A 13,146-nucleotide genomic window follows, 5' to 3' on the forward strand; every position below is an offset into this window, starting at 1 on the left:
GTATTTGTTGTTAAAATTATTTAATCTGAAGGCAAAAAACGGGTGGTCGGATAAAAGTTTCACATAATTGCTTGATTTGTTGAAACAAATGCTACCAGAAGATAATAATTTGTGGAATCGTCGTTATGAGGCCAAGAAGATATTGTGTCAAATGGGTTTGGAGTATACTGAAATACATGCATGCCCTAATGATTGCAATATTATACAGGAAAGAGTGTAATACGGTGAACTGACTTTTTATCGATCGAAATGTCGCGGTTAAGCAAGAGTCGCCACCGACTTTTATTTTATCCAAACAAATTCAGAAGGGCTAAAAGAAACAGAAAAAAACCTTTTAAAGAAATCTAAGTTCGGGGGGTAATTTATGCAAAGGGAAGGTGTAAGGCACCCTTTGCATCCATGGTTTTCCATGGGCTCTTAATTGCTTTGCTTACTCGTTTTCAGAAAATGTAGATGAAAGAGGAAAAAAATGGACTTTAGCTCGTAAATGAGCGTAGCCAGTTTTTTGAAGAATTTTGAGAAAGAATATAGAAAATAGAGCATGGCAAGGCAATTAAAGGCAATTACCTTAAACTCAGATGATAGGTCTCTTTTTAGCCTTTCAGAATGAAAGGGTCAGTCCTTGCCATAAGAGGGCAGGAAGCCTTTCGTTTGGAGGTAGAAGGGTCATCGAATTATCATTCGCTCAAAGACTGACCCATGCCATAGAGAGGCAGGTAGTCTAAGGGGAAGGATCAGAATAGCCTTTCGTAGGAAACTAGAAGATACCTCAGCCTTTTCCGTAGGCAACTTCCGAGGGTCGAGGTCATGTTAGTGTACCGAAGGCAGCATCATTAGGGACCATGACCTTTAATCGAGGCAACATGGCTGAGGTATCCTCGTATTCGAGGGGCTGGCTATTCTGCAAAAAATACAAGGCAACAAGGCAACAGGAACAGGCAACAAGGCAACAGGCAACAAGGCAACAGAGAGGTTACCCAAAAGTGTACGTGTGTGCACCAACCACGTGATCATATTCGAATATATTATCTTGTAAAATTAGTGATTCTATGTTCAGTTCAAAGGTTGCACTCCCTAGGATTACTAACCACACATTTAAATAATATAATCAAAACAGATATGGGGGAGGGAAATTGTAACCAGCGGATCCCTTAATAGGGTTTGACATAAGTAATAATAATTAAAGCACAAAATATTAAGGTTAGGGTTTAGGGTTACCGACTATGCGAAGCTTTGGCATTTGGCAAACCCTGCAAGGCGGGAAAAATGGCAAACAAAAAGTAGGGTGAGTGCATTATCGGTTCGGAGACATCAGGTGTGGTTAACCCTAATCAAAAATATAAAAATACAGAGAAAAAGTGTGAAAGAAACTTAGCTTCGATTGATGAAGGTCGATAGTCGGGGGTTGCTTGAAGCATTGACTCTAACCATCTGAGAATTGACAGAAGAAGTAATAGGAAGCAGTGAGTGTATGGTTAATTCAATGGCAATCAAATTTAATCCTAATTTGATAAAAAACAAAAATAAAATAGAATGATTATTTAAAACAAATATGAAATAGGACTTAGCTTTTGATTTGATCTGGCTGGCAGTCAGAGGTAGCTTCGAGATTAACCCTGAAGAAGGCAAAAAGAAAGAAGGAAAAATTCTCAGTGTAGGAAGGATCCTTGTAAACCCTGATTAGGGTGCAAGTTAACTATAGTTAATAGAATAAATAAAAGTCCAAATTAGTTAATTACTGGTTTTCAACCTAATTAATTAATTTGGTGAAAATAAAATTTCGATTTTCTAATCCTGAGAAGTATTTTGATTAATTAATAAAAATATTTATAACTAATTAGACAAATTAAATGATTTAAATCAATTAAAAATAAAATGAACATTTTTTATTTTAATACTTTTTGTATATATAAAAAAAAAGAATTTAAGAATAATTCTTGTTAAGATAAAATATAATTAAAAGGATAAATAAATAAAAAAAACAACATGTTATATAAAAAAGAAAAGAAAGTTGGAAAGCTTAGCTAGAATCTAGTGTGGTGAGTCCTGAAGGCGCATGATATAGGTACACACTCCTGGAACGTTTGATCTGGCACTGGCTTGATCTAATGGTTGACAGGATGAGAGTATACGGTGAGTGTTCATTGGCCATGTGCACATGATCTGCAATCTTGTTAGAAGAAGAAAATAAATAAAACTTTTTGCAAGAAGCCAGACTCGAACCCTGGTCCTTGCACATAGACATGTACTTCGTGGGCGTGCGCTCTCCACTACGCCATTGCTTGATTGCTGTTAACAACACAAACTCAAAACATAATAAACAAAGTTTTCACGAATCATAAATTCAAACAGAATTTTGCGCGCCCAGCCATCGTCTTCCTCATGAAGACCCATTCGTTTTGCTACGAACCAGCAGGGAATTGGCTACGAATTTCGTTGTAGCTATAACCTGTGAACACGTAGATCACTGAATACGAACAATAAATCCTGATTAAATGTCCGATTCGAACCGAAATCTTCTTATGAACATGATGGAGCCATCGGTTTGAATTGATTTCGCCTCAAACTAAAATCCCTAATTTAAAATCCACAAACCCTAACAATGGTGCTTTACGGTTTATGCACTCAAACCTCAAATAAATTGTCCAGAAACGTTCAAGGCATAATGATAAACAAGTATATATGATCAAAACATGATGAGAAGGTATGAATCGTTGTAAACGAAATCATGAAAATTTGGATGCAAACCGTGAATTTTGGGGCCGGTGCTGGACGTCTTGATCAACGGGAGCGATGTGGTTCGATTCAGAGAGCCACCAGGAAGCGTTTTGAATGCGTGAGAGAGCTTGAATTGGCCTCAAAATCTGTTTGCCATAGCACTTGGATTCACGATTTTTTTTTAGCTCTCCTTTGGTTCTTGCTGCGGCCAAAAATCCTCCCAAGGGTCTGGAATGGTTGTCCTCTTATAGGAGAAGAATTTAGGTTTATAAAACTAGGAAAAATCTTGGTGACTTGCTTGATAGAAATTTGATTGAACTTTGCATTCAAACTTTCTAAACTTGCTCCAATTTCAATCTTTTTTTCCCTAATCTCACTTAGCACGATTTTGTTATGGAATAATGCATATCTTGGTGATTGATTATGGTTAAAAAATAGATTAAATCAAATCTTCTATATTTTCCTTCCAAATATTTGATTAAATTGACTTTTTAATGAATAAAAAATCCTATAAAATCAAATAATAAAGAATAATTCGTGGAATTTAGATATGAGGCCTTGGATATTATAAGGAACAAGATTGGGCCAAGAAAAGTTGGGTCCCTTTGCAAGAAAATCCAATTTGAAGCCTTTTGTTTCACATTTTCCCTCTCAAATTTGTCCAACTTTGACAAGGCCTATCTCTCTCAATTTTTGAGGTATGGAAATGTTCTAGGACTTTTTAGAAACCTTAGAGAGTCCTCTAACCAGTGTCTTTGGTCTCATATCAAAATTATTTTCCATTCTCATTATATGTTTTTTTTTTAAAAAGTGTCTTCTTGTTGACTTTTGAAAAGGACCTATAATGTTTTAGTCCATATCTCTCAAATGAAGCATGTTTAGACTTGGCATGTGAGACACAATTTTGTAGAGAATCAAATTTCCTTCAAAATGAGCTTTGGATGAAAAATTTCTGATGTTCCATGTAGGAGTTATGGCTGGTCAAAGTTCAGTTGACTTTTCCTATACAAAACCCTAATTTAGAAACTTTTTCATTTGTTGATTTTTAATCTCTCCTTGATGAACCATGATCAATTCTTGATCAAATGGTGAATTATACTTCAATATGAGGATCTTGACAAAAAATCAGGAGTTTTGATTGTGGTTTGACCATTGTTCGACTTTTAGATCAACTAGTCGATTATTGATCATTTGGGCCATTGACTGAGCTATCCTTTGAATCAGGGCTTGAAATTTGGCATAGAGGTTCTTTGAATCATATGAGAGGTTATGAGGTCCACTTGGGTTGTCAGAACTTGATTTTTCTCTCTAAAGAAATCGAAACCCTAGTTTTAGAGCCTTGAGTAGAAGAATGTGTCTAGGAAATAGTGTGGGCAAATTTTGGGGTATGACAGCTGCCCCTGTTCAATTATCTTAAACCTGAAGATGTAGAGTGGTTTGTGTGCCAGTCGGTATCTGAAGGTTGAAGATGATTGAACACTAGAATACCAAGAAATTTGCCCTAGCTAAAGTAGGGACTTTTGTCGGAGATGGGCTTAAAGATGCCATCGAAGCCTTGAGAGGAAGTTTATTGGAGATTGATCATGTCAGCACTGTTCGTAGTGACTGAATTAGATCCAAATCCTTTGAAATATTCATGGAGGATGCTCGAAACTAAGTATCAGAACTAAACCGTCGTCTTGATTATCTCTGAACTATCTTCGAAATAATTGTCACAATTAAATCTCTATCTTGATTATCTCTGAACTATCTTTGGAGGATATCCAAAATTAAGTGTCAGGACTAAATCTTGGTCTTGATCATTTCTGAACTATCTCTGGAAGATATCCAAAATTAAGTGTCAGAACTAAATCTTTGTCTTGATCATTTCTGAACTATCTCTGGAGAATATCCGGAACTAAGTATCAGAATTAGATATATGTGTTGATTATCTCTGAGCTATCTTTGGAAGATATCCAAAATTAAGTGTCAGAACTAAATCTTAGTCTTGATCATTTCTGAACTATCTCTGGAGGATATCCGAAATTAAGTATCAGAATTAGATATATGTGTTGATTATCTCTGAGCTATCTTTGGAAGATATCCAAAATTAAGTGTCAGAACTAAATCTTAGTCTTGATCATTTCTGAACTATCTCTGGAGGATATCCAAAAGTAAGTATCAGAATTAGATATATGTGTTGATTATCTCTGAGCTATCTTTGGAAGATATCCAAAATTAAGTGTCAGAACTAAATCTTCATCTTGAATGAGCGTCAGAATTAAATCTTTGACTTGATTATCTCTGCACTATATCTAGAAGACAATGTTTATTGGATTGTAGAAGTAGGCTGAAAAAGGAACATTAGTTTTATGCAATATTGTGATGCATGTATTGTAATGTTTATGAATGAAAGTGTTATGCATGTATGTTATGTATGAATCTACTATGACACATGATGTATGAGAATGATTTATGCTATTTTGGAGTATCTTGAGAAAATAAATCTCTGTATCATTGTGATTTTGACGTTTGACCCTATCTTGAAGATGCTCAGCTGGGGATTTATGATTTCTGCTTGGGGATGATCAGTAACTTGATGTACCATGATTGGGGACAAAAGTATTAATAACCCATGTTGGAGAAGAGAAAGATATCGGGGAGCCAGCCATGTTGAAGAGGTAAACTCTGTTGAGGAGCTATGTCTTTTGTTGGATAAGTATGTTTGAGGATATCTTCTCTGAGGATTACTCTGTGGGGATATGATCTTGTGAAGTCGACTCTGTGGAGAAGCATGAATGCCTTGAATATTGCCCCCAGTGATTATAGCACTTGCCATTCCTGGATTTGTGTTGATTAGAACATGCCAATGGATATTGATCGAAGCGCTGAACGTGCCTTGTATAACTTTGCCCCAGCTAGCAGGAACTTGAAGAAATTCAACTCGTTAGGACTTTATGAAGTGTATACTATAGGTGACATGCCCCTAGTAATTGTACACTTAGGATGATGCCCCTGACTGTTTGGAATCTTGACTTGATTTCCCCAAATTGATTGAGAAATAGTTTGAAATCCACTTGGGATATATGCCTTTGACTGTTTGGCATTTGAGAGATTCTTCGAATCTTGACTTGATTGCCCCAGATTGATTGGGAAAAACGCGCCATGCCCCTTGTATACGTAGGAGACATTGCTTCTTGGAGTAATCTGTGTTGGTCGGGATAACTTTGAGTCATTAGCCATACCCTGTGCAAATTCATTCTGATGCTAACATTTGAAATTATGTAGCAGAATATGTTTAATAATGAATTCATGAGATGCAATGCATACGTTTATCTTGAGTTTTTGAAAACACATTAAAACAAGAGCTGTAAAAGAGTGGTATTTGTAAAAACATGCTATTTTCGTAGAAGCGAAATATCGACTCAGCATTTTAGTAAACCTTAAGGAGTCGGGATACCTTTTTGGTAACAGTATACTTTCGAACTAACCATGCTTCAGTTAGGACTTTCAAGGGTTGTAACGTGGCTTGGTTCACGGTTTAAGAAACAAAGGATAATGGATCAAAATTTGATTGTACCCACCCCTCTTCGTGATGATCTTCAATCGTAAGCTCAGTTGATTCGACTTATGCATTCAGGTTCCAAGAGACTTTTGGATTTGTACCTTTGATAATGATGATGGTTCACAAGCAGAGAGAACTTTTGAGATGGCAGTCACTTCTTCCTTTTGGTAGTCACAACTTTGAGTTGTTCAATAATTTATTGACTTCTTTTTTCATCTTGTTGATATCCCTAACTTTTGCCTGAACCGTCTATTTTGAGCTTACAGTCAGCGGGATGCCTTGATTTTTGCCTAAGTCATCTTTTTGATTTTGACTTAGCAGGCTTTTCTTTGTATATATATTTTTTCATTTTTGTTTTTTGAAAGATATTGACCGCCTTGCTTGATGATTGATGAACCATCATTGTCTTTTGATTGACATCTCCAACACTTCTTTGATGTATGCGAATGAACGCTTGTGATTGAAACCCTTGTTGAAAGGTGTACTGAATGATTCTCTTAAAATAGAATGCACAGCCAAATTAACTGAGCACTACCCTGCCCCAGGTTATAATCAAGGGTTTTAATTAGTACAAGAAAGAAACTTCTACTTCTTAGGCTCAAAGGGGTTGACGAGGGATTAACATCCTTATATCTCCATTATTTAGGAATTGAAACAATGCCTGTACATCGTCAGCATAGTCCGCTCAAAAGCATACTGTATGAGGTTGCGGTATCGTTTTCGTCATCCTCCCTCAAAAGGTATACAACTTTAGCAGGAGTTGAATTAGCACAAAACATATGCAAAGTAAAGACATAATTTAAAATGAGTGATAGCGAAATTGTGTATTCAAGACAAACATATGCAATGCACTGATGATAATTATTAAAACAGATAATGTCTATCATAAGTCGAATGTTTAAACAAACAGAATAGAAATTGCAAATGAAAGTAAATCTAATGATCTAAAAATTTCATCCTTCTAGCCATCCATAGCATTAGCAATCTTGTTGTGATTAGGCATGGGAGCAGTGATCACATTAGGAGTTGCAGGGGTGTCGAACTCAATTTCGCCAGCGTCGATCATATCTTGGATCTTGTTCTTCAACGGCCAACAATTCTCTGTGTCATGTCCAGGACTATTAGAGTGATATGCGCACCTCGCATTGGGTTTGTAACTAGGAGCAGAGGTGTTAGGATTCTTAGGAGGATCCCTAAGGGTGATCAAATTTGCCTTTAGCAGATGTTGTAAAGCTTGAGCTAGCGACGTGTTGATCTTTGTGAATTGACGTTTGGGTGTAACTTGTTTGTCTTGACGACCTTGTTGAGGCGCCGGTATGGAGCTCAGAACTGCCCCAATATGTTGATCATGGTTTATCCTTTTCTGCCCATACACAACATTGGAATCTGACCTCCCATTGAAATGCTTCTTTGTAGTACTTGAGGATGTAGCCACTTGAATCTTACCACTTCGAATGCCACTCTCGACACGTTCCCCAGTCAGTATGAGGTCAGTAAAGCCAGACGAGGAGCTACCCAGTAAGTGACTATAGAACGGCCCAGTTAGCGTGCCCATGAATATGTCCACCAACTCTCTATCATTCAAAGAAGGTCGGACTCTTCTAGCTAGATCTCTCCACTTTTGTGCGTACTCTTTGAAACTTTCTTTAGGTCCCATAGACATGCTTTGTAGTTGCATGCGAGTTGGTGCGAGATCGGAATTATATTGGTATTGCTTATAGAAGGCAACAACTAAATCTTCCCAGGTATGGATGTTGGTACTTTCCAGTTGATAGTACCATTCGAGTTGAGTTCCAGATAAGCTTTCCTGAAAGAAATGGATCCATACCCTCTTATTAGCAGTGTGAGGCTGAATCTTCCTTACATAAGACCTCAAGTGTAGTTTAGGACAAGAGACTCCATCATACTTAGCAAAGGCGGGAGTTTTGAATTTTGGAGGAATAACGACCCCAGGCACAAGTCCAAGCTCTTCAAAATCCAGCCCAGGTACCTTCTGAATTTCCACACTTCTCAGACGCTCTTCTAACATCTTGTATTTGTCAACGGGATGTTCGCCCTCATGGTAATAATCCTCTTCTTCTTCAGAGAGTTCGGCAGAATCGTGGTTACTTTTTGCATCGGTTTTGATACTAGCATCATCATCTTGCTCATCCTCATCACTGTCTTCAGAGGTTGCGGCATCCCTGAGTTGCAAGATTGGTCTAAGCTTTTTCACTCGAGTCTTCTTACCCTCTTTGGGAGCTTCAGCTTCTTCAACCTTTTTGAGAGGGCCTTTGAACCTTCTTCCCAGATTGAGAACACCTTTAGGTTTCTTGGTCTTCTTTTCCTTCTTAGTCAGAAGGGATTTCAGCTCGTCTTGCCCCTTGGACAAATTCAGAATCAAGGCTTGGAACTCAGTGTTTTGAGCTTGGAGATCCTTAACTGATTGTTCGAGATTCATGATGCTGAAATAAACAGCGAGGAAGGATGAGAGACCTATTGTAAGAAACCTGTTATGCGATGTTATGAATGTAAATGCAATGCTTTCGAGGATCTATAGGAAATTTAGTTTGCAACGTTTAGACATTGAATCAAACACAGCTATGTCTAGAGAATTCTGGCTTTCGTCTTTGGACGTCCTTCTTTGAGAATCAAGCTCACCATATCGAGTGGGTCATCGCCTCTGATTCGGGATACTTCTGAATTTGAAGGTACATGGCTAGAGGAAAATAAATCCTCTTGCCCCTTGATAGGTATCGAGTCTCTGAATTGGAAGGCACGTGGCCAGAGGAAAATAAATCCTCTTGCCCCTAGATAGGAATTCAGTCCTTGATAAGAGCACCTGAAATTGGGCGCCCTAAATTCCTAAGATCCTTGAAAGGGTTAGTTGATCATGTTATGCTTATGATGTCATGATGTCATGATGTTATGCGAATGCAGCTCATTAGTCATAATGTGAGATAGTAAGGACAAACAAGTCCTTTCAACAAAACCTGCGAGAAAATGAAGGTTAGTAGCAAACACAAACAAGTCACACAAGTTAGGCAAGTCACACAAGTCACACAATTTTGCCTTATGGTTAGGCTTGCACGTGGTTCACAGGTACGTACCCTCCCCCTGAAGTTTAGTTGGTTCAACCTGTCCTATATAAAGATCGGATTCTAGGGAGCTCATATCATTGACCTTTCTCGAAGGCGCTTATCTCAGTTCGGCAATCGAATCACCAACCGAGAAGGTCCTGAAAGTCCAGTCCATATGAGTGTAGCTTCGAGTATCAACCAACTTCAGTCGGAACCAAAGCCAGCCATCTCGCTACTTTCTAATAGGCCAAGGTCAAGTTCGACTAAGGTTCTAAGTGCGAATTAGTGCTTAATGACACCACGCGGCAGCCAAGCATTTCCTCAGGTCGGATCCCAAGGAACACCAGGACAAACCAATGTGTCACACTAACGATGGCCATCAGGTCAACCACATCAGTATACGATGTGCAGTCTCATTGATCTCATGCCATTTACCTAAGGTACTCAGATCCGGGTTAGGATCTTTCACACAGCAGAATACCCAAAACAGCCCTGCAAAAGTAAAGCAAACAAAGCAAACAATAGAAAACATTTAAGTGATTCCTAAACTTTTAAGGTAACCCCTCTTTTATCGAAATTTATCCCCAGCAGAGTCGCCAGTTCTGTAATACGGTGAACTGACTTTTTATCGATCGAAATGTCGCGGTTAAGCAAGAGTCGCCACCGACTTTTATTTTATCCAAACAAATTCAGAAGGGCTAAAAGAAACAGAAAAAAACCTTTTAAAGAAATCTAAGTTCGGGGGGTAATTTATGCAAAGGGAAGGTGTAAGGCACCCTTTGCATCCATGGTTTTCCATGGGCTCTTAATTGCTTTGCTTACTCGTTTTCAGAAAATGTAGATGAAAGAGGAAAAAAATGGACTTTAGCTCGTAAATGAGCGTAGCCAGTTTTTTGAAGAATTTTGAGAAAGAATATAGAAAATAGAGCATGGCAAGGCAATTAAAGGCAATTACCTTAAACTCAGATGATAGGTCTCTTTTTAGCCTTTCAGAATGAAAGGGTCAGTCCTTGCCATAAGAGGGCAGGAAGCCTTTCGTTTGGAGGTAGAAGGGTCATCGAATTATCATTCGCTCAAAGACTGACCCATGCCATAGAGAGGCAGGTAGTCTAAGGGGAAGGATCAGAATAGCCTTTCGTAGGCAACCAGAAGATACCTCAGCCTTTTCCGTAGGCAACTTCCGAGGGTCGAGGTCATGTTAGTGTACCGAAGGCAGCATCATTAGGGACCATGACCTTTAATCGAGGCAACATGGCTGAGGTATCCTCGTATTCGAGGGACTGGCTATTCTGCAAAAAATACAAGGCAACAAGGCAACAGGAACAGGCAACAAGGCAACAGGCAACAAGGCAACAGAGAGGTTACCCAAAAGTGTACGTGTGTGCACCAACCACGTGATCATATTCGAATATATTATCTTGTAAAATTAGTGATTCTATGTTCAGTTCAAAGGTTGCACTCCCTAGGATTACTAACCACACATTTAAATAATATAATCAAAACAGATATGGGGGAGGGAAATTGTAACCAGCGGATCCCTTAATAGGGTTTGACATAAGTAATAATAATTAAAGCACAAAATATTAAGGTTAGGGTTTAGGGTTACCGACTATGCGAAGCTTTGGCATTTGGCAAACCCTGCAAGGCGGGAAAAATGGCAAACAAAAAGTAGGGTGAGTGCATTATCGGTTCGGAGACATCAGGTGTGGTTAACCCTAATCAAAAATATAAAAATACAGAGAAAAAGTGTGAAAGAAACTTAGCTTCGATTGATGAAGGTCGATAGTCGGGGGTTGCTTGAAGCATTGACTCTAACCATCTGAGAATTGACAGAAGAAGTAATAGGAAGCAGTGAGTGTATGGTTAATTCAATGGCAATCAAATTTAATCCTAATTTGATAAAAAACAAAAATAAAATAGAATGATTATTTAAAACAAATATGAAATAGGACTTAGCTTTTGATTTGATCTGGCTGGCAGTCAGAGGTAGCTTCGAGATTAACCCTGAAGAAGGCAAAAAGAAAGAAGGAAAAATTCTCAGTGTAGGAAGGATCCTTGTAAACCCTGATTAGGGTGCAAGTTAACTATAGTTAATAGAATAAATAAAAGTCCAAATTAGTTAATTACTGGTTTTCAACCTAATTAATTAATTTGGTGAAAATAAAATTTCGATTTTCTAATCCTGAGAAGTATTTTGATTAATTAATAAAAATATTTATAACTAATTAGACAAATTAAATGATTTAAATCAATTAAAAATAAAATGAACATTTTTTATTTTAATACTTTTTGTATATATAAAAAAAAAAGAATTTAAGAATAATTCTTGTTAAGATAAAATATAATTAAAAGGATAAATAAATAAAAAAAACAACATGTTATATAAAAAAGAAAAGAAAGTTGGAAAGCTTAGCTAGAATCTAGTGTGGTGAGTCCTGAAGGCGCATGATATAGGTACACACTCCTGGAACGTTTGATCTGGCACTGGCTTGATCTAATGGTTGACAGGATGAGAGTATACTGTGAGTGTTCATTGGCCATGTGCACATGATCTGCAATCTTGTTAGAAGAAGAAAATAAATAAAACTTTTTGCAAGAAGCCAGACTCGAACCCTGGTCCTTGCACATAGACATGTACTTCGTGGGCGTGCGCTCTCCACTACGCCATTGCTTGATTGCTGTTAACAACACAAACTCAAAACATAATAAACAAAGTTTTCACGAATCATAAATTCAAACAGAATTTTGCGCGCCCAGCCATCGTCTTCCTCATGAAGACCCATTCGTTTTGCTACGAACCAGCAGGGAATTGGCTACGAATTTCGTTGTAGCTATAACCTGTGAACACGTAGATCACTGAATACGAACAATAAATCCTGATTAAATGTCCGATTCGAACCGAAATCTTCTTATGAACATGATGGAGCCATCGGTTTGAATTGATTTCGCCTCAAACTAAAATCCCTAATTTAAAATCCATAAACCCTAACAATGGTGCTTTACGGTTTATGCACTCAAACCTCAAATAAATTGTCCAGAAACGTTCAAGGCATAATGATAAACAAGTATATATGATCAAAACATGATGAGAAGGTATGAATCGTTGTAAACGAAATCATGAAAATTTGGATGCAAACCGTGAATTTTGGGGCCGGTGCTGGACGTCTTGATCAACGGGAGCGATGTGGTTCGATTCAGAGAGCCACCAGGAAGCGTTTTGAATGCGTGAGAGAGCTTGAATTGGCCTCAAAATCTGTTTGCCATAGCACTTGGATTCACGATTTTTTTTTAGCTCTCCTTTGGTTCTTGCTGCGGCCAAAAATCCTCCCAAGGGTCTGGAATGGTTGTCCTCTTATAGGAGAAGAATTTAGGTTTATAAAACTAGGAAAAATCTTGGTGACTTGCTTGATAGAAATTTGATTGAACTTTGCATTCAAACTTTCTAAACTTGCTCCAATTTCAATCTTTTTTTCCCTAATCTCACTTAGCACGATTTTGTTATGGAATAATGCATATCTTGGTGATTGATTATGGTTAAAAAATAGATTAAATCATATCTTCTATATTTTCCTTCCAAATATTTGATTAAATTGACTTTTTAATGAATAAAAAATCCTATAAAATCAAATAATAAAGAATAATTCGTGGAATTTAGATATGAGGCCTTGGATATTATAAGGAACAAGATTGGGCCAAGAAAAGTTGGGTCCCTTTGCAAGAAAATCCAATTTGAAGCCTTTTGTTTCACATTTTCCCTCTCAAATTTGTCCAACTTTGACAAGGCCTATCTCTCTCAATTTTTGAGGTATGGAAATGTTCTAGGAC

Source organism: Vicia villosa, linkage group LG5, assembly GCF_029867415.1.
Source record: "Vicia villosa cultivar HV-30 ecotype Madison, WI linkage group LG5, Vvil1.0, whole genome shotgun sequence".
NCBI lineage: Eukaryota > Viridiplantae > Streptophyta > Magnoliopsida > Fabales > Fabaceae > Vicia > Vicia villosa.